Source organism: Coenobita brevimanus, chromosome 10, assembly GCF_032717465.1.
Source record: "Coenobita brevimanus isolate Jiangsu-jjx chromosome 10, ASM3271746v2, whole genome shotgun sequence".
NCBI classification, from domain to species: domain Eukaryota; kingdom Metazoa; phylum Arthropoda; class Malacostraca; order Decapoda; family Coenobitidae; genus Coenobita; species Coenobita brevimanus.
Genome location: NC_136963.1, coordinates 3,813,883 through 3,840,527, shown reverse-complemented (window position 1 = coordinate 3,840,527; position 26,645 = coordinate 3,813,883).

Genomic DNA, 26,645 nt, shown 5'->3' with positions numbered 1-26,645 from the left:
GCTGGTATGGATTTATTTATACCAAGTCAGCAGTTCACTAAAAGATCGAACTCTCCAAAATGGTATGATAGCAACTGTGCCAGACCAACAGCCCAAAAGTCATTAGTATATAACTCATACTTAAAATTTTAAAAAATCCGAATCACCCTCTCAATTTAAAATTGCTAGGAATCATGCAAAAAATGTAATAAATCTTGCTAAATCAAACTCTCCTCAAAATCAAGCATCAAAACTACTTATCAACCCTGGTGACAATAGAATATTCTGGTCAACCTTCAATTCTTTCAATAATAACTTTAACATTATCCATTTTCCCACTAATATCTTCAGATGGTAACATTACAAATGACCCACATGGGAATGCAGATATCTTTGCCAGCACATTTGCCAGAAATTCAACCATAGAGGAAGTCAGCCAGGCCATCCCAGTACTAGAACTTGACTCTCCCGAAATTGTTCCACTTAAAATTCAGACAAGACACCTAGACAATTTACCTACCAACAAAGCTCCAGGACCAAACAGAAATCCTCCAATTGTTCTGAAAAAGTGTTCCACAGAACTTGCTTCTGTTCTAACTAAATTATTAAGACTATGCATACATACTTCATTCCCTATTTCATGGAAAGAAGCCAATATCCACCCAATTCCAAAAAAAGGAAGTTCCTCTGACTCCTCTGATTTCAGACCAATAGCCGTCACATCTTCTCTTGGTAAAATATTTGACATTTTAATTAACCCTCTCGTGCACCGTACGTTTTCAACAAGTTTTGATTCCACGCACAGAACCAAAACCTCGCTCAGGCTGGCTCCGCTCGCACGGCAATGGAAAAATGTCTATGGCCCAATTTACCCTCGGAAAGTGCATATATTGTTATAAATTGATTCCCATCATCTTCGTTGATGTTTATACCATCATATAAGGAAAAATAAAACATAAAACAGATGAATAAACGTACAGAAATGAAGCCTGAATAAACCTAATTTACGTGAAAACTAGCATCTCATAATTTCCCAACATCACTGTGAAAAATTTTTCCCGTGATGCACAGTTGCAAAGGACATGTCTATATGCAGAACTTCACGATCTTTCATCTGTGAAAGTTTCAAGTTGATACGTCCAATAGTTCTCGAGTAAATAAAAATTTAAAAAACTACGAAAATCGCCTTTTATTATTTCGTATGTTGTTAGTGACACTGTAACAAACATATATATAAATTCTATCCAGTTTTGTAGCCCAAAGATTAAGGAAGCCCATGATATAATTCACAGGGTTATAACCCTTACTGTTATGAAGAAAATGAATTTTGAAAAGTTACGATGGGTTACACGTGGTGACAGCACCTATGCTCCGGCCTGTAGGCTATGTTCGTCTTTCGTAACTTTTCCCCAATTATTTTCACACGTAGGTTACTTTGCTTTACAAAAGGATGCATAAGAAATCATCAGCTTGATCAAGATTTCTTCAGATTTTGATGCGACCTATACTTTACGAGTATAATGACTGAGAGAATAGCAATGAAATCCACCACACTTTTCCTATGAGAAATATTTAGTAAACACACATTTTATACCTTACAATACAATAGTATGAAAACCAGACAAATAAAGTGGTTACTCACGTCCTCTAGCAGTGTTGTAGTGTTTATTGAGAGGAGATGGAGTTGCAGAGAGGAGGACAGGTACGATCACAGCGTGTGTGTGTGTGTGTGTGTGTGTGTGTGTGTGTGTGTGTGTGTGTGTGTGTGTGGAGTGATGGCAGTGGTGTCAGTTGTCATAGGAGTGATGGCAGTGGTGTCAGCTGTCATATGAGTGATGGCTGTGGTGTCACTTGTCATATGAGTGATGGCAGTGGTGTCAGTCATCATATGAGTGATGGCAGTGATGTCAGTTGTCATAGGAGTGATGGCAGTGGTGTCAGTCATCATAGGAGTGATGGCAGTGGTGTCAGTTGTCATAGGAGTGATGGCAGTGGTGTCAGTTGTCATAGGAGTGATGGCACTGGTGTCAGTTGCCATAGGAGTGATGGCACTGGTGTCAGTTGTCATAGGAGTGATGGCAGCGGTGTCAGTTGTCACAGGAGTGATGGCACTGGTGTCAGTTGCCATAGGAGTGATGGCACTGGTGTCAATGGTCATAGGAGTGATGGCACTGGTGTCAGTGGTCATAGGAGTGATGGCAGTGGTGTCAGTTGTCATAGGAGTGATGGCACTGGTGTCAGTGGTCATAGGAGTGATGGCACTGGTGTCAGTTGTCATAGGACTGATGGCAGTGGTGTCAGTGGTCATAGGAGTGATGGCACTGGTGTCAGTTGTCATGTACTCTTTCTCTGATAAGCCCTTGCGAGACATTGTAGGTTTAGTGTAAAAATAGGAGGGGAACGGTAAAAATCGGTTAGGAATGTTCAAATATGGCTTTCTCTGAAAATATATAAGAAACATTTATAGACTTTCTACGCAAGCACACTGCACTATATGTAACACGATATCATTATACACACGTAAGGTATGGATGGAGCAATAGTAGCCAAATGCGGGTTTAAATGCCCGGCCACGCACTCTCATACCCTCCCAGCCTGACTGACAGGACAATACTGAGCTAAATATGGGCCGCTTTCCCATCCAATAAGCTCCCAGCTGTTGCCATATATTTACCCTGGACCTGGCAACCCTAAGCTTTGACTCAACCAAATTTGATGCAAATCCATCCACAGGAAAAGAGTCTATGACCATTTATAGGGAAGTTGCATCAGGTTGCATCATTGGTTACTCTTCAGATTGCAAGGCTTATGACTTACACTGCGTCATCTTGCGCGAAAGGGTTAATAAGCACATAATTAAACATCCTGAATTCAACAACTTAATTAGTGATAGACAATATGGTTTTTGCCACAAAAGATCCACCATTGATGTACTCAATCTCCTGACTCATACCATTCATCAATCAATCAACCTACATGGAGAAACTCATGCAGTAGCCCTTGATATTTCTAAAGCTTTCGACAGAGCATGGCACTGTTCCCTGCTGTCCAAACTCCCTTGCTGTGGATTAATGTCTTCTGTTCCTCTGCTTTCCTCATACCTCAGTGACATAAAAAATAAGAGTAAAAGTAGATGATGTATACTCCAATTTCCATTCAACTAACGCCAGCGTGCCACAGGGATCAGTTCTGGTGCCAACCCTGTTCCTGGTTCATATTAATGATCTTTTATCTGTTACCCAAAATCTCATCCATTCATATGCACATGACCCAACACTTCATAGTTCATCCACACTCAGACACCCATTTACAAAGTGTAATATCTCTAACTCTCAACTCAGTACAGCCATCTCCATAAATCAAGACTTATCTACGATCAATGAATGGGGACAAACCAACCTTGTCTCAATCAATGCCGGTAAAATCAAATACCTGTATATACAATTTACTAATAGACAGATATTGCCAGAGTCACATATTACCTTCAATGCTACTAATATTCCCATCTCCAAAAGTATTGAAATTCTTGGTATATCACTTAACAGTGCCCTCAGCTGGACCTCTCATGTCAGATCACTTGCTAAAACCGCCTCAGAGAAACTTGGATTATTGTACAGAGTCCGTAACTTCTTCACTGACGAGCAGTTAGCTATATTTTATAAGAGTCATGTGCACTCTCAGCTTGATTATTGCTCACCCTTGTAGATTGAATGTGGAGAGGTTGCATTAAAACAACTTGACAAAATTCAGAACAAAGCTGCTGGAATTATTATTAACCCTGCAGTTATAAATAAACTACCTCCCCTACAAGTAAGATGGAATGTTGCCTCCCTTTCATTATTTTACAGATATTTTTATGGCAAATGCTCAGACGAAGTTGCATCCATTGTGCCACCTCTCCATGCCTTCCCTCATTCTACACGGGCATCTGGTAGTGCTCATGACCGGAACATCACTCAGCCATATTGCAGAACATCTCCCTATCAGAATTCTTTCATTCCCCGAACTACATCTCTCTGGAACTCGCATCCCCAGAGTAGTTTCCCTCCAAACTTCAACATACAGCAGTTCATGTCCAACTGTTACAGATATTTTATGAATGGAGGACACCAGCAATCTGGTGTATGGATTATTATTTTTTTTTACTCATTTGTTTTTCCTTCCTCTGTTCTGTTATTAAAAAAAAAAAAATCATCTGCGGTAGACTAATGCCCCGACTATCTGTAGGAAAAAGTAGAACCACAGCAAATGAATAACAACTGTAGGCAGGGACGATGAAAATGACAAAATATTTTTGGAGTTTTATTCGGCTTTCTCGAAAAGTTCATATATCAGGTTTTTCTTTCATAATGTCCACATACATTCAGGCCTCCCAATACAGCAGCTTGATCAAGTGGTGTGGCAGCAGATGTAGAAGCACCAAGGAAAAAAAAGAAAGAAGAAGACAGTAGCACTGTCACGTTTCCCCCTTTTCTCTATATACATGCACATACACATCATGTAACCTTGGGTCTGACGGACCCTGATGATGTCACACATCAGGTAACCTGGAGTCTATAGGACCCCGTCAGCTCTATAGACGAAGAATAGAGCCAGATCCAGGAATAACCCCATCACCTCTCTAAACTACTTAACTAGTCAAGAAGGTAGCTATGAGGACAAATCCCTAGGGCTATTAGTCCAGACCCTGTTGTAGAGACCTGTATACATCTTCTTAGGAAGAAGCTTTGACTGGTGATTTGAGTACAGGATACCGCCAGCTTCAAAACAGTATTAGGTGGAATTGCTAGAATCATAGCATGTGAGAAAATGGCGGTTTTCAAAATGGCCACCACTGGGGTCTTTCAGGACCACAAAGGCTTACAATTTCTAATAGAAATGAAGTACCTCGAAGATTACTATGGGGTTTTCAGGCACGGCCAACACAATGGTGCCTATAGGAAATCAATATGACCTTGCCTACTACCCGAAATCCAAGATGGCCACCATCCGGACCCTCCCCAAACAAAAAAGTTGTGTATCTTTTGAAAGAAACATCATGACTGGATGATTTTTTTGCTAATTATGAGGTTTTCAGGCACTGCCGACACTATCGTACCATTACTGATTCAATATCACAACATCTGATACTCAAAATTCAAGATGGCCGTCTTTCAAATTCCGTAACTAACAAGAAAGTTCTCAAATTTTCGATATAGTTGGAACATAGCAGTACTCTCTGGATATTACTATTTCATTTTTTCTTTTTTTTTTAAATATCTGCTTGAACTCAGTTTTGGAAGGAAGTCATTACCTACGTTCCTTCCATGGAATCATGATGGTGTCAGATCTTCACAACTCCTTGGCATGAGAGGCATTCAAGGAGTGGTTGGTGCAGAATGATTGTAGTATCAATGATGAATTCACAGAACGTGCACACTAAGTACAGAAAGCTCTATGTGCAAAGGAAAGACCCACTGAGAAGTTTGCAGAACTATTTGACCAGAACAATTTGAGTGTTTTCTGGAAGAATGCTGTGCAAAATCTAAGGTTTGTCAGCACCTGCAAGTGTTTCAACAGATGGCTGCAACTATCAAGCGTGCAGTTGCATCAGATCGAGAAGGAAATTTCCCTCTGCACATAGCTTCCATGGAAGCTTCTTTGCCAATCTTCTGAGAAAGCGACTGCATAAACTACTTTCACTGTGGTATGGTCTACCTTGAATCCACGAAAGCCTTAGAAGCAACTCACTCGGATGTTTTTCAGTGGTTCATGCATGGTCAGTTTGTTGCGAAGGACTGAGTTGAAAGTTTCATCAATGCTGTTGCACCGGATATGATGCTTGAACAATCCATCCACAGTGCATCAAAAAGTGCTGGGGGCATTGTTGGCCAAACAAGAAGTCTGAGGGTCGTGATCGAGTGGCAACTCATTTTCCACAAAATTCTCCTCATCTTAAACAACTTCAGGGATATTATCAACGGTGTCAATAAATCATAGTGAATCGGAGAGGGTTCATCATGAACTTACTGGATGCAAAGCTCATCAGCTGAATGAAAACGTTCCAAAGCCCCTGGACTTTGTGTGAGAAAGGGGTAACCCTTACGTCATCAAGGCTCCTGCCATCAAACTGCACAATCTAATCACTAAGCAACTGGCATTGGATGAATTGGCCGTCTGGCTGCTCCAAATGCAGGTGAATGGGGATCAACTGGGAAGAGAAATCCGGAGAGAAAGGTTTGTTGACAAGACCAAAAAACTCTCTACCATTATATCGAAGAGGAAATTACCTCAACAGCAAACCACCCACTGATGTGAGTGACATCGAAAATGATAGCAGCGGCTCAGTGCGACATCGAAATTGTGAAAGAGTGAGGCATGGAACTTGAAACTACCTATGCCCATGATATCTCCAAATGTGTAAAGACATAATTTTGAACATTTACCATATTACCTCCTGGGGGTAGGGGGGTTTTCAGGACTACTCCCCCAGTATCCCTGCCTGTCATACAAGGCGACTATAAGGGTTGGCGGAGGGTTAGTGCCCCTCCCCAGAAAACAACTAACTAAAAAGACAAACAATAAGCCTCGGACAAGGACTGACCAAACGATGACGACCAAAGACCGGACAAAGGACATGGTAATCGGAACATGGAATGTAAGAGGTGTGAATGATAAGGTGAAAGAGAGAGATTGTCCAGGTGCTTGAGGGTGCAAAAGTGGATGTATGTGGAGTAACTGAAACTAAATGGAGAAGTGAGAGTGTGAGAGAATGGAAGTATGGATGGGGTATATGTGCAGGAGTAGGTGAGAATGAGAGGGCAAAAGAAGGAGTGTGTACAGTTGTGAGTAAAAGATGGAAGAAGACCAGAAGAGAGTACGGATCAGTTGGGTCAAGGATTGTGTGGGTAAGATTGAAAGTTGGAATACAAATGTGAGCGATTGTGTGTATGTATGTGCCAATGCAAGATCGTGCAAGCAGAGTGAGAGAAGAGTTCTGGACAAATGTGGAAGTGTGCATGGAAAAGTTGGAAGGAATGAGAGAGTGTTTTTGATTGGTGATATGAATGTTAAAGTAGGGAATGTGAAGGTGGATGGAATAGTTGGTGAGTGGGGTGTGCCTGTTGAGATAGATGAGAATGGCAGTGCGTTAGTGGACATTTGTGCTGGGAGGGGGTTGGTGATAGCCAATACCCTCTTCAGACATAAAATGATCCACAGGCATAAATGGCGAGTGATGAGAAGGGTGGGTGGTGAACTGAATGAAAGGAAGGCAATGATCGATTGTGTGTGTGTGGATGAAAGGATGGGAAGATGTGTAATGGATGCAAGAGCTTATAGAGGTTCAGGGAGTGGACTTTCTGACCACTACTTGGTGGTGGCCAGAATCAAGATCCAAATAAGATGGAGAAATAGAAGAAGGGAAGGACGGGAAGAAGGAGTATTTGCAAGGAGAGTGGAAAGGTTACAAGAGGATGAGAAAAAGGCAGAATATAAGAGAGAAATGGAGGAACGATTGGGTAAATATGAATTGGAGCAGATGGGGGAAGTGGAAGGTGTGCGCAGGATATTCAGAGAAGAAATATGTGCAGCATGTGATGTGGTGTGTGGAAGGAAGAGAAGACGGAGGGAGGTGCAAGGAACAGCATGGTGGACTGAAAAGATGGGACAGGCTGTGGCACAAAAGAAGAAAGCATACAATGAATGGATGAGAAATAGGGGCGTGGAAGAAGTTGAGAGGCGGAAGAGAGAGTTATATGTAGAAAGAAAGAGAGAAGTGAAAAGATTAGTAAGAGAGAGTAAGAAGAGAGTGGATGAGGAATTTGGAAGGAATATGAGTGTAAAGTGGAGGGACTGTAAGAAAATGTTCTGGAAAGAGGTGAAGAGAGTAAGACAGGGTGGAAGTGAAGTTAGTAGGGGAGTGAAAGATAAAAATGGTAGATTACGGTACTAGTGGAGAAGGGACATAAAGTGAGCAGATGCAGAGAACACTTTAAGGACTTGTTGAACATAGAGGATGGAAGTAATGCGAGTATAAGTGGCTGGGGAATGGCTGGGAGAAGGAGAGAGGTGAGAAGACAGGAAGAAATCAGTAGAAGTTGTGGAAGCAATGAAGAATGTTAAACTGGGGAAAGCCCCAGGAATTGATAGAGTGTGTAGTGAAATGCTGAAGCATGGGGCAGAGATAGTAGCAGAATGCATATGGAAGATGTGCAGATTGGCCTGGGAGGAAGGTAGAGTCCTGGAGGATTGGAAGTCAGGTATAATTATTCCCTTGTACCAAGGAAAAGGGGAAAAAGAAGTGTGTGGTAATTATAGGGGTATTTGTCTTCTTAGTATAATAGGAAAAGTGTATGGTAGGATACTTATTGACAGAGTTAGAGAAAGAACAGAGGAATTAGTTGGAGAAGAACAGGGAGGCTTTAGGAAGGGAAGAGGTTGTGTAGATCAGATATTCATTCTTAGATCTTTAGTGGAAAAGTTTCTAGAGAAGGGAAAGAAGTTGTATGCGGCTTTCATGGATTTGGAGAAAGCATATGACAGGGTGGATAGACAAGGATTGTGGAAGGTATTAAGAATATATGGAGTAGATGGGAAGTTGTTGAATGCTGTGAAGAGTATGTATGATGGTGCGATGACTGCAGTGTGTGGATGGTGAACTGAGTGAATTTTTCTCTTTGTGTTGAAACAGGGATGTGTCATGTCTCCATGGTTGTTCAATCTGTACATGGATGGGGTAATAAAAGAGGTACAAGGTAGGGTAGTGGATGTTGGAGTGGCCCTGGTGAGAGAGGGTAGTGTTTGGAAACTCCCTGTACTGTTGTTTGCAGATGATACTGTGTTGTTTAGTGAAGACGAAGGGGAGCTGCAAGGCTTGGTGGATAAGTTTGGGAGAGTGTAAGAAACGGAATATAAAGGTGAATGTAGGGAAGAGTAAAGTGATGGTCTTTGACAGAGGTGAAGTCAGTGAATGTACAGTGAGGTTGGATGGTGAGGAATTGGAAAATGTGAGGACGTTTAATTACTTGGGTAGTGTGATAAGGATGGAGGTTAGGAGGGTGAAGTGCTTGAAAGGGTACAGCAGGGAAGAAAGGTTGCTGGTTCCTTGAAAGCAGTGATAAGAAACAGGGAAGTAAGCATGGAAGTGAAAAAGTTACTACATGACAGTATTGTGATACCAACTCTAACGTATGGAAGTGAATCTTGGACGTTGTTGGAAGGACACAAGTCAAGAGTGAGAGCAGTGGAAATGAGTTATTTAAGAGGAGCCTGTGGAGTCACATTGAGAGACAGGCTGACAAATGAGGATATAAAGGAGCGTTGTGGTGTGGATGTGATAGGAAGCATTAGGAGGAATACACTGAGGTGGTTTGGCCATGTGGAGAGGATGGAGGGTGAGAGACTGATGAGGAGAGTGTATGTGAGTGAGGTGGAGGGTGGGAGAGGGAGGGGGAGGCCGAGGATGAGATGGAGGGATGGGGTGGAGAGGTATATGAGAGAGGGGGGTGTGAGTTGGGGGCAGGGTAGTGAAATGGCGGGGGACAGGGCGACGTGGAGGCGATTTGTTTGTGGCCACCCCAAACGGGATTGAGGCGTCTGGCAATAGATAGAGACTGATAGATAGAATACTGAAATGGACCAAACTGGATCTTGAATGAATGAACTGGAGCCAACCAATATAGTCAGCTACTAGTAGCCTGTAGTGAATGAAAATTACAAATAATTATCCAGCAATGATCCTAAAATGCTTTATGAAGTTATAGCCCTTTGGTTCTAAATTTAAAAATTAGTCTAGGCGTACATAATTTCTTTCCACAGGAAACTAATGAAAATAACCTATTCTACAGCTTGCATTACAAAACTGCAAATAGCCTATATTAGTTTTGGTTTTAAATGTTCTTTAGCCCTGTCAGGAAACTTAGTCTGTGCACCCCTATTACCTCTCCCAATTCTGGCCCAGCCAGATAATTATTTCCCCTGGCTGAAAGTAGTTTATACTTTTTGTTACAGAACGGGAACTAATACAGATACTAATTATTGTTTTGTCACTTTGGAAAGTCAAAAGGTGTAGCTTTCTTTTGTTCTGGGCTGTAAATTTGTAAACTTATAAATTGTTGTAGAAATAAACGTGTGATTACTATATTGCGTTCATTCACAAAGAAGTTGGAAATTTCTGAGAAAGTAAAATATCATTACTGTATATTAAATACACCCTTTTTTCTGTTTGACTTACAATAATCCCTGTAATAACCAGACGTCCAATTCCCGGACACCACAGTTTCCGGACATTTTGGGTCCGGGCCCTTGGAACCCCCTAATGGCCAAAAAATGTAAAAGAGAGAGAAAAAAAACTGACATTTCTTCAGCCGTACTCTGAACTTGGTGCACGGCACTGAGCAGCTGTATTTTTGCGTGTAGTACAGGGGCCCGCTGCTTCCTCCCCTCCCCAGTTCCCGCCTAACTACAATCGTGATTAGACACTCGTTGCAATGGCTGCCACACGTGCTCATTTTTGTGAATAAACAGTGAATATACTGCAATTCCTCGCCAATAGACCACATGGGAATTTACAGTATTGTGCAGCGTTAAGAAATTGGAATTTAGAGTGCTCTGGATTAAGCGCACAGTGCAAACTGACGTGTTGCAACTGGCGTGGCACAAGTAAGAACAGAATGCACAGTGTTAAACAGTTATAATTCATAGTGCTAAGGATTAATTGCTGCACGACACTGGATTACTGTACGTGCTTCAAGAGCATTTTCACCACTGCTAGAGCCTTAGAGGAGGCGGGTTAATCGTCGTAATGGCCACGGACGTGTTGTAAGTACTCTGCACAGTGCAAAATATTTTCAAAACTCACTTCTATTTCTTCATTCTTTGGTTCCTTTTCTTTTATTTCATGGTTTCTCTCCCTTATTTGTGCGATTAGGGTTTTAAATAGGTGCTATGTATGTCTGGTAGGAAGTTATGTAGGTGATTTTCTGGGTTAGACTGGATTAGGATCCATAAGTACCTGTCCAGGAGACATTTTCCCAATTCCTGGACAAACCCAACTTCTGGACATGCCTTTGGCTCTAATACATTGGTTACAGGAGGGACTACTGTATTCTGCATTATGTTATCAAATTTCTCATAATATATAAAGTATAGTGTATGGAGCACATGAAAATTTGCTATAGTACAATTTTCCAGTTCCAATCAAAGCGAGATTTATTGTAATATATTAGCCACAAAATATAGTATTGTCACCTGAAACTTGCACCAGCAAGACATACGTTTATATTTAGGCACACCATTGCCAGACATACGAGCCTATAAATCATATGAAAGCAAATTATACGCCTTTTCTTTCTTACATATGTAGGCTAAACGTGAGTGGGGTAAGTAGATCATATGCGTCAAATGCCAATGAAAACCATGAGAGGGTTAAAACCTTTCCAATATCTTATAGTGACTTAGCTGTGGTTGTCCTACAGCAAGCTCAGTAAATAAAAATAATAAAAATCCATAAAGCAGGTTAGCTGAGTCAAGGACCCTAGGTTAAGACAGCAATATTATATAGAAGTTCTGATGCCAAAAATTCTGAGAAAACAAATTAAGGGATTTTTACATACCGTATTACACCTGTACAGTTATTAATTCACTGTATGGCAAGACATTGTGTATTATCGTGGACTGTGCTTTATTTTTCCTTACAAATACAGAGGAAGCGCCATACATTAAAGTCACTTCCTATGCCCCCAAACCCCACCTATAGGGCAATGGGTTATGAGACATGGTAAATGTACCGCACTATTTTGGGAACAATAACTGCAAATCCACCAAAATACACAAGAAACTACGGTACAACAAGATGACAGTTATGCAGTGATTCAGGCTGTTTTCTTACTAACTTACGTTCCTAAGGAAAAATAATTTTAGTATTAGTACCATATACATATTCCTAAAATGGCATTGGAACTGTACTTTGAAGGTTTCTGAAACATTATCATTCTAAAATCACACAACACTGTGAAAACCATTGCTTGGAATGGAGAAGCATGGAGGTGGAAAGACATTTTCAGAAGATGTAACAACTTGTTCGTTAATTCACAGACGCTGTATTCTGTCAGAGACGCATTTACCACCAATAATTCATCTGGCTGCATGGAGACAGGTGGCATAGAGGAATTACAAAAACTTGCACTGGGTAAGTTTTCCCCAGTCCCTGCCTTTACTAGGGCCTATTGCCTAATGGGTAATGTAAAATGTAAACCCATATGCTTACAGGTATTGATATTAATTTTGGAAAATTTGCATATTATGCCCACACACTTTTCATATTTGTTATAGCAGCTGGCACTGGTGTTTCTGTTATTTTCTTTTGTTTTTACAACTAACTTATTAATGCACAGAATATTATGTTTTTCTCTAAATAATGATCTTAGTCTCTCCTAACAATAATAATTTGGACCTAGGTTCAGTAATGGTTTGCCTGCATTGTGTTAGAGTTTCCTTGCAGTGAATTACAGTTTTCCTGCAGTGAGACTGAATGGGTTAGGTAGGATGTGGTTACGATACAGGTTAGCAAAATAGTGCACAGTGATTAAGTTACAACACTTCATATTCTGCAAAATCTAAGATATACATAGTACCGTATGAAGTACAATAATGGAACCCCCTATTTGTGAACATTTTAAAATAAAAATATTTAAATCCGCTATACGCACCAATCTAAAAAATAAATAAAAGGTCCTGTTAATACTGTCTTCATATTTGAATGAGAAAGCCATACAATGAAGTAAAAACCAGGAAATCTAACAACATCCTACCTAACCCATTCAGTCTCACTGCAGGAAAACTGTAATTCACTGCAGGGAAACCCTAACTCTATCTATTGCCAGACGCCATAATCCCGTTAGGGGTGGCCATTTGTCTTTGAGTTATTTGTTTTACGGGGAGGGGCACTAACCCTCCACCAACCCACTTGTTGACACGTAGGGAGCACGTATGGTTTGGTTATATGGTTACCACCCAGCGTTGTAAATGGTTTCTTGGCTTACCGTACAGGAAACCATTTGGCTTGTCACTCAATGTAAAGCCACCTGTAAAGGAAAGAAAAGCAATAAGAAGTGACAGGAAAGATGGGAGAAATAGGAAGAGCTCAATGCAGGAAAACCATTTCTGAACCCAGATCCAAATTATTATTGTTAGGAGAGATAATAACATCATTATCTAGGGAAAAACATTATATTCTGTGCATTAACAAGTTAGTTGTTAAAACAAAAGAAAATAAAAGAACTACCAGTGCCAGCTGCTATAATAAACATAAAGTGTGGGCATAATATGCAAATTTTCCAAAATTAATATTAATACCTGTTAGCATATGGGTTTACATTTTACATTACCCATTAGGCAATAGGCCCTAGTGAAGGCAGGGACTGGGGAAAACTTACCCAGTGGAATTTCTTTGAATTCCCCTATGCTGCCTGTCTCCATGCAGCCAGATGAATTATTGGTGGTAAATGCGTCTCTGACAGAATACAGCGTCGGTGAATTATTGCACAAGTTGTAGCGTCTTCTGAAAATGTCTTTTCACCTCCATGCTTCTCCATTCCAAGCAATGGTTTTCACATGGACAAAGTTGTGTGAATTTTGAATGATAATGTTTCTGAAACCTTCAAAGTACAGTTGCAATGCCATTTTAGAAATATGCCCTAGGAATATGTTATAGTGGCAGAAGTTAGTCGTCTCGCGAACTTCGTCCAGACGCCCAAGGGATTTGTTTACAAACTCAGCTGATGGGGCATTCATTAGTCAGTATACAAAATATTTAAATAATTATGAAAATATTATGATACCTCAAAAATACAGTAGTAATAAAGGTCTGAGATAACACTATTTACTTAAATAACAAACATTAATGTTATGATTTACGAGATGATTAATAAATTTAAGTGTAAACGAATTTCTATTCGAATGACGGGACTCGGACGTACAGTCACTCATAAAAGAAAAGACCCCCCCTGCATTAGAGGCAATATAACTCGGGGTATCCAGTGTTGGTAACAGTGTATTTGACGTCAGCCATATGGGGGGATGCGGAGGGATGTTTGAGAGGAGGGCGGAGTTAATCTGCACGAAACACTGCTTCAATCCACATTTCGAGTCAAACATACATTGTATCTGACTTGTTATCAAGGGATATGTATGTAACCCATCACATTTGAAAAAGTTTATCATTAGCTGAATAAAACCGTCAGCCGGTGGCAGGAATAAGATGGAAATGAAACCCCCGGCCTCAAGGGTTAAATGAATGGGCTCGACACACTTAGAATGAACTTTGCATGAACTTCCCCCAAACGCAGCTTCACACCCCCACACCTGACGTCATTTACAGTGTTACCAGGACCGATATCATATTGGTTGAAAGGTGTCTTGGCCGGGGGGGTCGTTTCTTTTATGAGTGACTGTACATTTGTCAGTGCAAAGATGATAAAGCTTATTGTACTTGTCATTAAATATTTACGACAAGCGAATCTGCTGACAAAAGGCCGTTCTTATGTGAAGGAATGGTACACATAGCAACTGTCTTTTACGCGCTGACGTTGTAATATAGGTGTCACCGGCGTAACATTTTGACAAAGCATTTCGTCAATAGGACTTTTTTGCTTGGTGCTTTTCATGTACTGTAGGGAATGTGTTTGCTGCTACACATGTACTGTAGGCAATGGATAGGCTACATGTAAATAAATCAATATATAAATCTATTACCTTGCATGTAGTGTGAGGTGATTGGCCGTCGGAGGTATTGAGACAAAGAAACAGGCCCCCCGGAGTGGTGAGTGCAAGGTGAGGGGTCGGGTAGGCCTGGGGGTGGAGGAGCGTTTGTGTTGCCAGTTGTTGTGGAGCGGTACAGTGTTACAGGCAGGTACTGGCCAATTAACTACCACACTACAATGACGGATTTGTCATTTGTTCCTTGCTATCTATATCCACACAGTTTTATTCACCTTTGAAGAGGCTTTTTGAATGGCAGAGGTTAGATACAACCTTCAATTCCTCCTTCAGTAAAAGATGTCTTCCTAATGCTAAATACAGTCATTTAGAGCCAACAAGAATTAACACAGACAGTACTGTATTGAAGGAGTTAACACTGATATTACAAGAATTAACACACACATTGAAATAAATAACACCAATATTAGACGAATTAACAGAGACATAAATAGTTAACACTGATATTACAAGAATTAACACAGACACATAAATAGTTAACACTGATATTACAAGAATTAACACAGACACATAAATAGTTAACACTGATATTACAAGAATTAACACAGACACATAAATAGTTAACACCGATATTACAAGAATTAACACAGACACATAAATAGTTAACACTGATATTACAAGAATTAACACAGACACATAAATAGTTAACACTGATATTACAAGAATTAACACAGACACATAAATAGTTAACACTGATATTACAAGAATTAACACAGACACATAAATAGTTAACACTGATATTACAAGAATTAACACAGACACATAAATAGTTAACACTGATATTACAAGAATTAACACACACATTGAAATAAATAACACCAATATTAGACGAATTAACAGAGACAAATAGTTAACACTGATATTACAAGAATTAACACAGACACATAAATAGTTAACACTGATATTACAAGAAATAACAGAGACACATTAATAGTTAACACTGATATTACAAGAATTAACACAGACACATAAATAGTTTTTTTTTTTTTTAATGCGAGGAAGAAGGAACCAAAGGCCATGAGCCCGCAGTAACAGTTCCCTCCAAGAGAAAAACAAAATACAATAGAGAGCCAAATTCAAGATCCAATCATTTTGAGATGCCTGGACACACTGCGTTTGAAAGACTGGAGATCATAGGCAGCAGGAAATACAGACAGAGGGAGACAGTTCCAGAGCTGACCTGTTGCATAAATGAAAGACTGGGAGTAACGGTTAACTCTTGCATTAGAGAGTTGGACAGAAAAAGGATGAGAGTTTGCTGCCAGACGGGTGCTACGCGCCCGTCGTAGAGGTGGAGGAATGCAAGCAGACAGTTCAGAGGAGCAGTGACCATTAAAGTAGCGATAGAAAAGAGATAAAGATGCAACAGTGCGGCGAAGAGACAGAGGTTGAAGGGAGTCAGTAAGAGGAGGAGAGTTAATGAGACGAAAAGCCTTTGACTCCACCCTATTGAGAAGAGCTGTATGTGGGGAGCCTCCCCACACATGAGAGTTGTACTCCACACAGGGGCGGATAAAACCCCTGTATAGAGTCAACAATTGCACAGGGGTAAAGAAAGAGCGGAGTCGGCTTAGCACACCCAATCTCTTGGAAGCAGATTTTACAAGAGATGTAATATGATCTTTCCAAGATAAGTCCCGAGTAAATGAAACCCCAAGCATGTTCAAGGATGATGCAGGATTAAGCTGAATATTATTAAACATTAGTGGGTATACCTGTGGAAGATTTTGTCGGGTTGATAGGTGTAAGAACTGAGTCTTAGATGCATTAAAGACAACCATATTATTTTTACCCCAGTCAGAGATACGAGCCAAGTCAGACATTAGGTGTGCCATAGCCTCATCCCTTGTTTGTTGAAGTAACTGTTGAGATGGGCGTTGCGGGAACCGAATGGAAAGGTGAAGGGTGGAGTCATCAGCGTATGAATGGATAGGGTTAGATGTACAGCTTAGAAGATCATTGATGAATAAAAGGAAGAGAGTTGGTGATAGGACAGAGCCCTGAGGAAAACCACTGTTGATAGATCTAGGAGAAGAACGATGGCCGTCTACAACAGCGGCTATAGAACGACCAGAAAGGAAGCTAGCGATGAAGGCACAGATAGAAGGATAGAAACCGTAGGAGGGCAGTTTGGAAATTAAAGATTTATGCCAGACTCGATCGAAAGCCTTTGAGATGTCAAGTGCAACGGCAAAGCTTTCGCCAAAGTCCCGAAAGGAGGATGACCAGGAGTCTGAAAGGTAGGTGAGAAGATCGCCAGTGGAGCGTCCCTGACGGAACCCATACTGACGATCGGAAAGAAGGTTGTGATAGGAAAGATGCCTTAAAATTTTTCTATTAAGAATTGACTCGAAAACTTTTGAAATACAGGACGTTAAAGCAATTGGACGATAGTTGGAGGGTTGGGAGTGGTCACCCTTCTTTGGGACTGGCTGAATGAGAGCAAACTTCCAGCAAGAAGGAAAGGTACAAGTTGACAGACAAAGGCGAAAGAGTTTGCCTAGGCAGGGTGTAAGCACAGAAGCACAGTTCTTGAGAACAACAGGAGGGACCCCATCAGGCCCATATGCCTTGTTAGTACTGAGGCCAGTGATGGCAGAAAATACATCAACTGAAGAAATTTTAATGTCAGCCATGAGGAAGTCAGAGGGGGAAGTGATGGAGGAACAGCACCGGAATCGTCTAAGGTGGAATTGGAGGAGAAAGTCTGTGCGAAGAGATCTGCTTTATCAGTAGAAGAAATAGCTACAGAACCATCAGAGTAGAAAAGAGGAGGGAAGGATGATGAGGTAAAGTTGTTAGAAAGATTTTTGGCAAGATGCCAGAAGGAGCGGGAAGAATTCGAGCTGGAGAGTTGAGAGCATTTAGTATGGATGAAATTATTTTTAGTAGAGCGAAGAACAGACTTAGCACGATTCCGGGCAGAAACGTAAAGATGATGTGATTCAGGGGTGGGTTGGCTCTGGTACCTTTTGTAGGCCCTCTCCTTGTTGCGGACAGCATTAGAACAAGCGTGATTAAACCAAGGCTTTCTTGCGTTAGTCAAAGGATATGAGAAAGGAATGTATGCTTCCATGCCCGAGAGAATAACCTCCGTAATGCGCAAGGCACACTCAGATGGCTCACGGCCATGGAAGCAATAATCATTCCAGGGAAAATCAAAGAAGTACTGCCTGAGGGCCTCCCAGTCTGCGGCTCCAAAATGCCACAGACGACGTTTCCCTGGAGGGTCCACAGGCCGTACCGGAGTGATAGGACAGGTTAAGGTAATACGGTTGTGATCGGAGGAGCCCAACGGAGAGAAAAGATTAACAGAGTAAGCAGAAGGATTAGTTGTGAGGAAGAGGTCAAGTATGTTGGAGCTCTCTCCAAGGCGGTCAGGGATACGGGTAAGGTGCTATACAAGCTGCTCTAGGTCATTAAGGATAGAAAAGATGTAGGCTTGTTCACCAGGTGGATCCGTGAAAGGAGAGGAGAGCCAAAGGTGGTGGTGAACATTGAAATCTCCAAGAATGGAGATTTCAGAGAATTACCACAGACACATAAATAGTTAACACTGATATTACAAGAATTAACACAGACACATTAATAGTTAACACTGATATTAGAAGAATTAACACAGACACATAAATAGTTAACACTGATATAAAAAGAGGTTACAGTCCAGCAACACTGTGTTATTGTTTTCAGAACAATATACACAAGAACAATATGTATTTTGTAGGATTGTTCATGCTGTAGTGTCACTTTATTTATCAGTTGGTACAGTATTAATGTTACAGATAATTCAGTTCTGTATAAACTCTTAAATATGTTGCCTTTGTACGTGGTCAGTGTATGTAGTTATTTATCTGTGGACAGTTGGTCTTAGCATCATAGTTGTGACATGTGAAGGTGTGAGATGTAGCAGGAATGCTGGGCCTCAGCTAACACATTGTCTAGGTCATGTCCAGAGTGGGCTACATATCAGAAAAAGACTTCACCCGCACGAATCCCTGCCTCCCTAATCCATACCTTACTTTTATGCTGCCTTTAGTTCTTTCACCTTAACCTGACCCACAGTTTTATCCTTTTAGAAAAAAAAAATGCTATGGCTCCACACCCTTTCCATAGCACTTATTCGTGACTAGCACCATATTCTAATGTTAATTAGGGTCTTAAAACTTATCATTCAAGATGGAGAGAAGACAGTTTAATGTCAAGTTAGAGTAAATAAATTATAGTGTACTATCAGCCTTGTATTAGACAACAGTACCACCACCAGGTAATGCAAGTCTGTGTTGCCAATTTAACTTCAACTGTTTTACAAACTGTGTCTTTCCTTGGTGGTGTCATTTTAGGCGTGCACATAGCAGAGGGAGTGTCAGCAGCAGCCCTCCAGCCCCTGCCACACGTCTCAGGTCTTGACGGTTACGGCCGTGTGTGGGTCTACCTGAGTGACGTGGGTGAGGGCGGGCAGCAGCGAGCCGCTCAGGTGGCACAACACCTCCAACCACCATCATGGTCAGTACTGACGCCTACAGTCACCTCTCTCTTACATTTTACACACTTCATACCCACTTCTTACACACATATATACAATCCCTGTTTTCTTATTGCACACATTCATAAACCTGCACACCTGCATTTACACACACACACACACACACACACACACACACACACACACACACACACACACACACACACACACACACACACACACACACACACACACACACACACAAGCTTAGATACACATACACTCCCTGCTTCAGACACTCTACTGTTCAGAAACTTACTGCTTCTTTAGGCACATACGTACAGTTCAAAACACACACACACACACACACACACACACACACACACACACACACAAGCTTAGATACACATACACTCCGTGCTTCAGACACACTATTGTTCAGAAACCTGCTGCTTCTTTAGGCACATATGTACAGTTCAACACACACACACACACACACACACACACACACACACACACACACACACACACACACACCGCTCGCTGGTGCAGTGGTAACGTTCTCGTTTGCCAACTGGTGGACGGGAGTTCGCGCCTCGCTCAGGTTGCGAAAAGTTTCACTGACGAAGTGGGTGGTTACTGTCCCCCTTGAGCAAGGGGACGGGTGTGTGCATGTGTGAAGGTCACAGCCTTGCCCTTAGATCGGACTATATGAGCTCTCAGCTCCCTTCCGGGAGGGTAAAAGCTGACCATCACGACCATCAAGTGATCCTGACCGACCCGGTGAATTACACACGTACAAAAGTGGGAGCCTTTTAGCAACACCATAAACATCCTTGGTCACCGACAGGACTCGAATGCACTCCTATGCCTTTTTTTTTGGGGGGGGGACGCGCTAACCGGTTACACCACGGCATCATCCACCATACTTTACCTGTCAGCTGGAAGGCGTACAGTACCTGAGTAGTGCTGCACACCTGCTATACATACATACATACATACATATTCACATACATACATACCCATGAGTTTAAATGGAACGTACACTAACTTTTTACGTACACCTTTCAAATGAAACCACACACACACACACACACACACACACACACACACACACACACACACACACACACACACTGGCTTACAAAGCAGTAGTTGGAGTAAAGCATTAAAGAGCAACAAATAGTAAATGGGTGCAGCAGTTCCTAATGTCAGTGTCAATTCTGCTGCAAATACTGGTAAAGGAGAGAGTGGCGTCACACTGACTGAACTGAGCACAAGGGATGGAAGAAAAAGATAAAGCAAGAGGGGAAGAGGAAGAACAAAGAGGAGGGTAAGAACGAGGGGAGGAAGAAGTTAATGATGCTAATGGTATATTTTAGTACACAAAGTGGCTCACATACAAGTGTAGCCTACACTTGGGCAGTCACCACAAACAGATTATGTCATCCGAGTTAAACGGTTTAAAGTGTGGCCTCTCTCTCTCTCTCTCTCTCTCTCTCTCTCTCTCTCTCTCTCTCTCTCTCTCTCTCTCTCTCTCTCTCTCATATACTTCGTGTAGACATTATAATCCTAATTGTGCAGCAGTTTGTTATCATGTGTTTGGAGGCAGGAACTTGCTTTGGATGAGGTAGACCAACCCAACCCCGCCCGGGAGCCACCTTACTAAATAAGCTGGTGAAAATGGCCCGGTTTGGTCCAGTTAGGCCATGGCTGGGTCTAGGTTAGGTTAGGGTGTGTTAGGTTTGGTCTGAGTGTATTAGGTAACTCTGCCATTATGTATCGGCAAGAACACATGCACGTGGATATATTGTGAATACTGACACATGACAAGGAACAACATTCCTCACCAATGTATTAATTAGGCTGGCAATCTTGACTGGCTGCATTTATGCGTTAATTTATCCCCAATAAAATAATCCTTAGTTACCATGAGAAGTATAGCTGGTTGTGAGTCTGTGTGTGAGATGGTACATACACCACATACATATGTTGTATGTGCTGACACAGGTTGTTGTCAGATGGTACATACACCACATACATATGTTGTATGTGCTGACACAGGTTGTTGTCAGATGGTACATACACCACATACATATGTTGTATGTGCTGACACAGGTTGTTGTCAGATGGTACATACACCACATACATATGTTGTATGTGCTGACACAGGTTGTTGTCAGATGGTACATACACCACATACATATGTTGTATGTGCTGACACAGGTTGTTGTCAGATGGTACATACACCACATACATATGTTGTATGTGCTGACACAGGTTGTTGTCAGATGGTACATACACCACATACATATGTTGTATGTGCTGACACAGGTTGTTGTCAGATGGTACATACACCACATACATATGTTGTATGTGCTGACACAGGTTGTTGTCAGATGGTACATACACCACATACATATGTTGTATGTGCTGACACAGGTTGTTGTCAGATGGTACATACACCACATACATATGTTGTATGTGCTGACACAGGTTGTTGTCAGATGGTACATACACCACATACATATGTTGTATGTGCTGACACAGGTTGTTGTCAGATGGTACATACACCACATACATATGTTGTATGTGCTGACACAGGTTGTTGTCAGATGGTACATACACCACATACATATGTTGTATGTGCTGACACAGGTTGTTGTCAGATGGTACATACACCACATACATATGTTGTATGTGCTGACACAGGTTGTTGTCAGATGGTACATACACCACATACATATGTTGTATGTGCTGACACAGGTTGTTGTCAGATGGTACATACACCACATACATATGTTGTATGTGCTGACACAGGTTGTTGTCAGATGGTACATACACCACATACATATGTTGTATGTGCTGACACAGGTTGTTGTCAGATGGTACATACACCACATACATATGTTGTATGTGCTGACACAGGTTGATGGTAACTGGAGGAAGCAAAACACAGGTTAGGCTATTATCTCCTTCTTCCCTCCCTCACAATAGAAGCAGATTTTTAACTAAAGTCTTACTACACCATTAATGGCAAAAGTGCCTTGGACAAATAAAAAGGAATGTACATTCTACGTTATATGTAATATAGTCTAGGGATTTACATCACCACATTTTATCCCATTTCTTTGGCTAACACTCGTGAACTGACAATAAATGTGGCCATTACAGACAAACAAAATATATATGCATAATGCATCGTTGCCACAAAATGAATGCAGAGAATACCACAGTCAGTGACAACAAATAGTTTGTCTTTACTTTGCCAACAAAGTACGCTTTGAGAAACTGACATTTCTCGTTGGAACATTTAGGCAACAACAATGTTCCCTGTTGGCGGTTGGCCTTCCATTTGGTGCACTTAATATTTACGATTATTTTACATGCAGATTTATAATAACAACAACAATTTTAATAATAATAATAATAATAATAATAATAATAATGATGATGATGATGGTGAGGTGGGGAGAAGATTTCCTGTATTGCTCAGAAATTTAAACATTGCCAATCGCACCAACGGACTTCATATCGTGCATTCATTATTGCTTCATACTTATCAGTATATAATAAATGCAAAATAGAAACAAGAAAAAATGAAATACTTCACGTCATGATAGGCTAATAAAAATAACCAGTAACTAATTGCTTTAAAATGTGACTGTTTTGAGTTCATGCCAGTTCACTTGACATCATGCTAACTTAGCCACTTGCCAGTTTTGGCACACAAGAGCGTTCAAAATATCCATTGATAATTTTAGTAGTATTAGCACAAATTGTGTTTATAAATAAATATCATGTGAAAATTGCTTTGAAATAATACGAAGCACTTGCTGAATAATGCTATGCTTCGATATTGCCAGATATAAGGAAAGTACTGTATCGAAGACCGTCCATCTTTTCACAGTAAGAAATTGCTCAATATTTTCCTTATTTACGGCTAAATCGAGCCAACTTGTTCAACAAGTATTTGATATTCAAGTAAAGCAATTTTCACATGATATTTATCTGTTATAACCAGGATTTGTGTTGATGCCACAAAAACGATCACTGCCGATATTTCAACTTGCTTGTAGGTCAACACTGGTAACTGGGCAGTTGAAGATCACTTTATCTTTATGTCATAATTATACATCCACTTATTGTTATTATTAAAGATGTATTCATAACATTTGACAGGAAAGGCCAAAACCAGAAATATCTCCAATCATGTATTGCTTACAAAATTCAACCCTGTCCAGTTAGCGCCAAGGGACGTTACATGGACGCAAATTCACACACACACACACACACACACACACACAGGTAGATTAATGACACACACACACACACACACACACACAAGTATATTGATGACATACACACACACACACACACACACACAAACACAAGTATATTGATGACATACACACACACACACACACACACACACACACACACACACACACACACACAGGTATCTTAATGACACACACACAGACACAGACAGACAGACAGACAGACAGACAGACACACACACACACACACACACACACACACACACACACACACACACACACACACACACACACACAGGTAGATTAATGACACACACACACACACACACACACACACACACACACACACAGGTAGATTAATGACACACACACACACACACACACACACACACAGGTATAGCGCCAGTCCAACTCCTTCCCCTACTGCCCCTTCATCCCCTACCCCCTTGGCATACCCCTGGCACCCCCTAACCCTCCGCCGCCACCACCAGGTACTGGGCCATCCACTTGCCCAGGAGCAGGTTGGGTTATGGCGGGTACGTGAGGCTGGTGGAGGCCCTGGCTGCGGCTGGGGTCAGGGTGGGGTCAGTGTTGGTCCCTGACACCACCATCACTGACACAGAGGCGGAGCAGCTGGACTCCCTCACCAGGACCAGGCTGGGGGCGGTGTCTGGCAGGTAAGTGTTGTGTTGCTGCCTCACTACCTCACCCTCACACCCACCCCACCATCATTCTCTCCTTTCCTCCATGCCTGACCATTCCCTCCCTCCCTCCATACTCCGACCATTCCCCCCCTTCCTCCATACCCAAGCCACTCTCTCTCTCTCTCTCTCTCTCTCTCTCTCTCTCTCTCTCTCTCTTCGATACTTCCTTCTCCCTGACTCTCCCTTCCTTTCATCTCCTCCCTCCCTCCCCCTCTTCCCTGTCTCCTCTCCTCCCTCACTCCTTTCCTCCTCCTCTCCTCTATCTCCATCTTGTATTTATAGTATGGTTAGGTTAATTATTTTGGTACATAATTATTTCGACGCTGTACCATCATTATAATCATCATAATCATCAGTATCATCATCATCATCATCATTATCATCATCATTATCATCATTATCATAATCATTATCATCATTATATTATCATGATCATCGTTGTCATCACCATTATCATCATTATCATCATTATCATCATCATCATTATCATTATCATCGTTATTATTATTATCATCATAATCATTATTATCATCATTGTTGTCATTATCATCATCATCATGATCATTATCATCATCGTTATCATCATTATCATCATTATTATCATTATCATCATCATTATCATCATTATCATTATGATCATCATCATTATCATCATCATCACCATCATTATCATCATTATTATCATTATGATCGTCATCATTATCATCATCATCATTACCATCATTATCATCATTATTATCATTATGATCGTCATCATTATCATCATCATCATTACCATCATTATCATTATCATCATCATTATTATCATTATCATCATTATCATCATCATTATCATCATTATTATCATTATGATCATCATTATCATCATTATCATTAACATCATCATTATTGTCATCATCATTATGATAATTTTCATCATCATTATTAATCATCAACCAACAACAACAGCAACAACAATAACAGCAACTACTACTACTACTACTACTACTACTACTACTATTACCTCGACTACTATTACTACTGCTACTACTATTACTACTGCTACTACTACTGGTACTAGTACTACTACTAGAATTACTACCACTAAATCTACTACAACTACCACTACCGCTATCACCACCACCACCTCTTGTACAACTACTACAATAACTAGTACTGCTACAACTACTACTACTAGTATAGCTACTGCTGCTACTAATATTACAACTGCTACTGCTAAAATGACTACTACTACTACTACTACTACTAGTATTACAACTACTACAACTAGTACTACTACTGTTACAACTACTACTACTAGTATTATTACTACTACTACTACTACTGCTCCTAGCACTACTACTGCTACTACTACTACTACTAGTATTACTACTACTATTAGTATTACTGCTACTACTACTGCTACTGCTACTACTACTACTACTATAGCTAATTTAATCAGCTGTGAGAAGAGACGAGCCTTAAGCTTTTGAAAGCTGGCAGCTGACTGGCTGTCCGAGTGCATTCATTATTAACGACGCCTTGTAAATTATTTTTATCGTATGGGTTTCAATAACCGTTTGACGAAAAGATTGCTAAATAAAATGTTATACATAGTTATTTGCAAAGATTAATTTAAAAACGGGGCCTTACTAAGTTTATCAGATGGCCTAGATACGTGTGAAATTTTGAATTCCCGGAACAAAACACGTCCAGGTAAATTTTACGAGTACCTCGATTTTTTTCCCCATGTTCAAGTAAACTGAAGTAATGCATTACTGCGATAGTTTGTATAATATGACCTAGTAAAACATCGGAATTGCAATGATATGTAACATATTCCCTGAATCTTGATGAATGATAGACGGAGGGGGACGGGGGAGGGGGTAAGCCGCTCATGGGGTGTCCTACTTGACCAAGCAGACCAATATTCAGATTTACGTGAGAGTGTTTTGCTGTCACGTCAGTTTGCATTATGCTTTCTACTTTCGCATCATCAGTAAGTTTTCTATCTTATTAGTTTCGAACATCTACTTACAACTTACAACAGGGCTGTGACAAGGTATGGGCTGCGGGATATTTAAAAGTGACGGTGACATACAGCTTCTTCACCCGTTGACGTCATTTGTCATTGGAATTCCGATGTTTTACTAGGTTAAATTTGACAGGATGTTGAAGTAATGACATAATTTACCTTAATTTGCCTGAACATGGGGGAAAAAAATCAAGGTATCGCCCAAACAAGTGATGTCTCGCTAAGTTTCGGACAAACTCCCTGGGTCTGGCAACATTCACTTGATTGGGAGTTAGGAGACAGAAACAGTATTTGCCTGTCCTGCAAACATTATTTATGGTGTAAAAAAACTAATGATGCGAAAATATTAGTTAGGTTTAGCGTTTATTTCTTTTTAGGCCAATAACAATAATTAAGTAAAAAGCGACATCTGGCACGTTTCCACTCGTCGTCACGAGTCATGCCAGCAG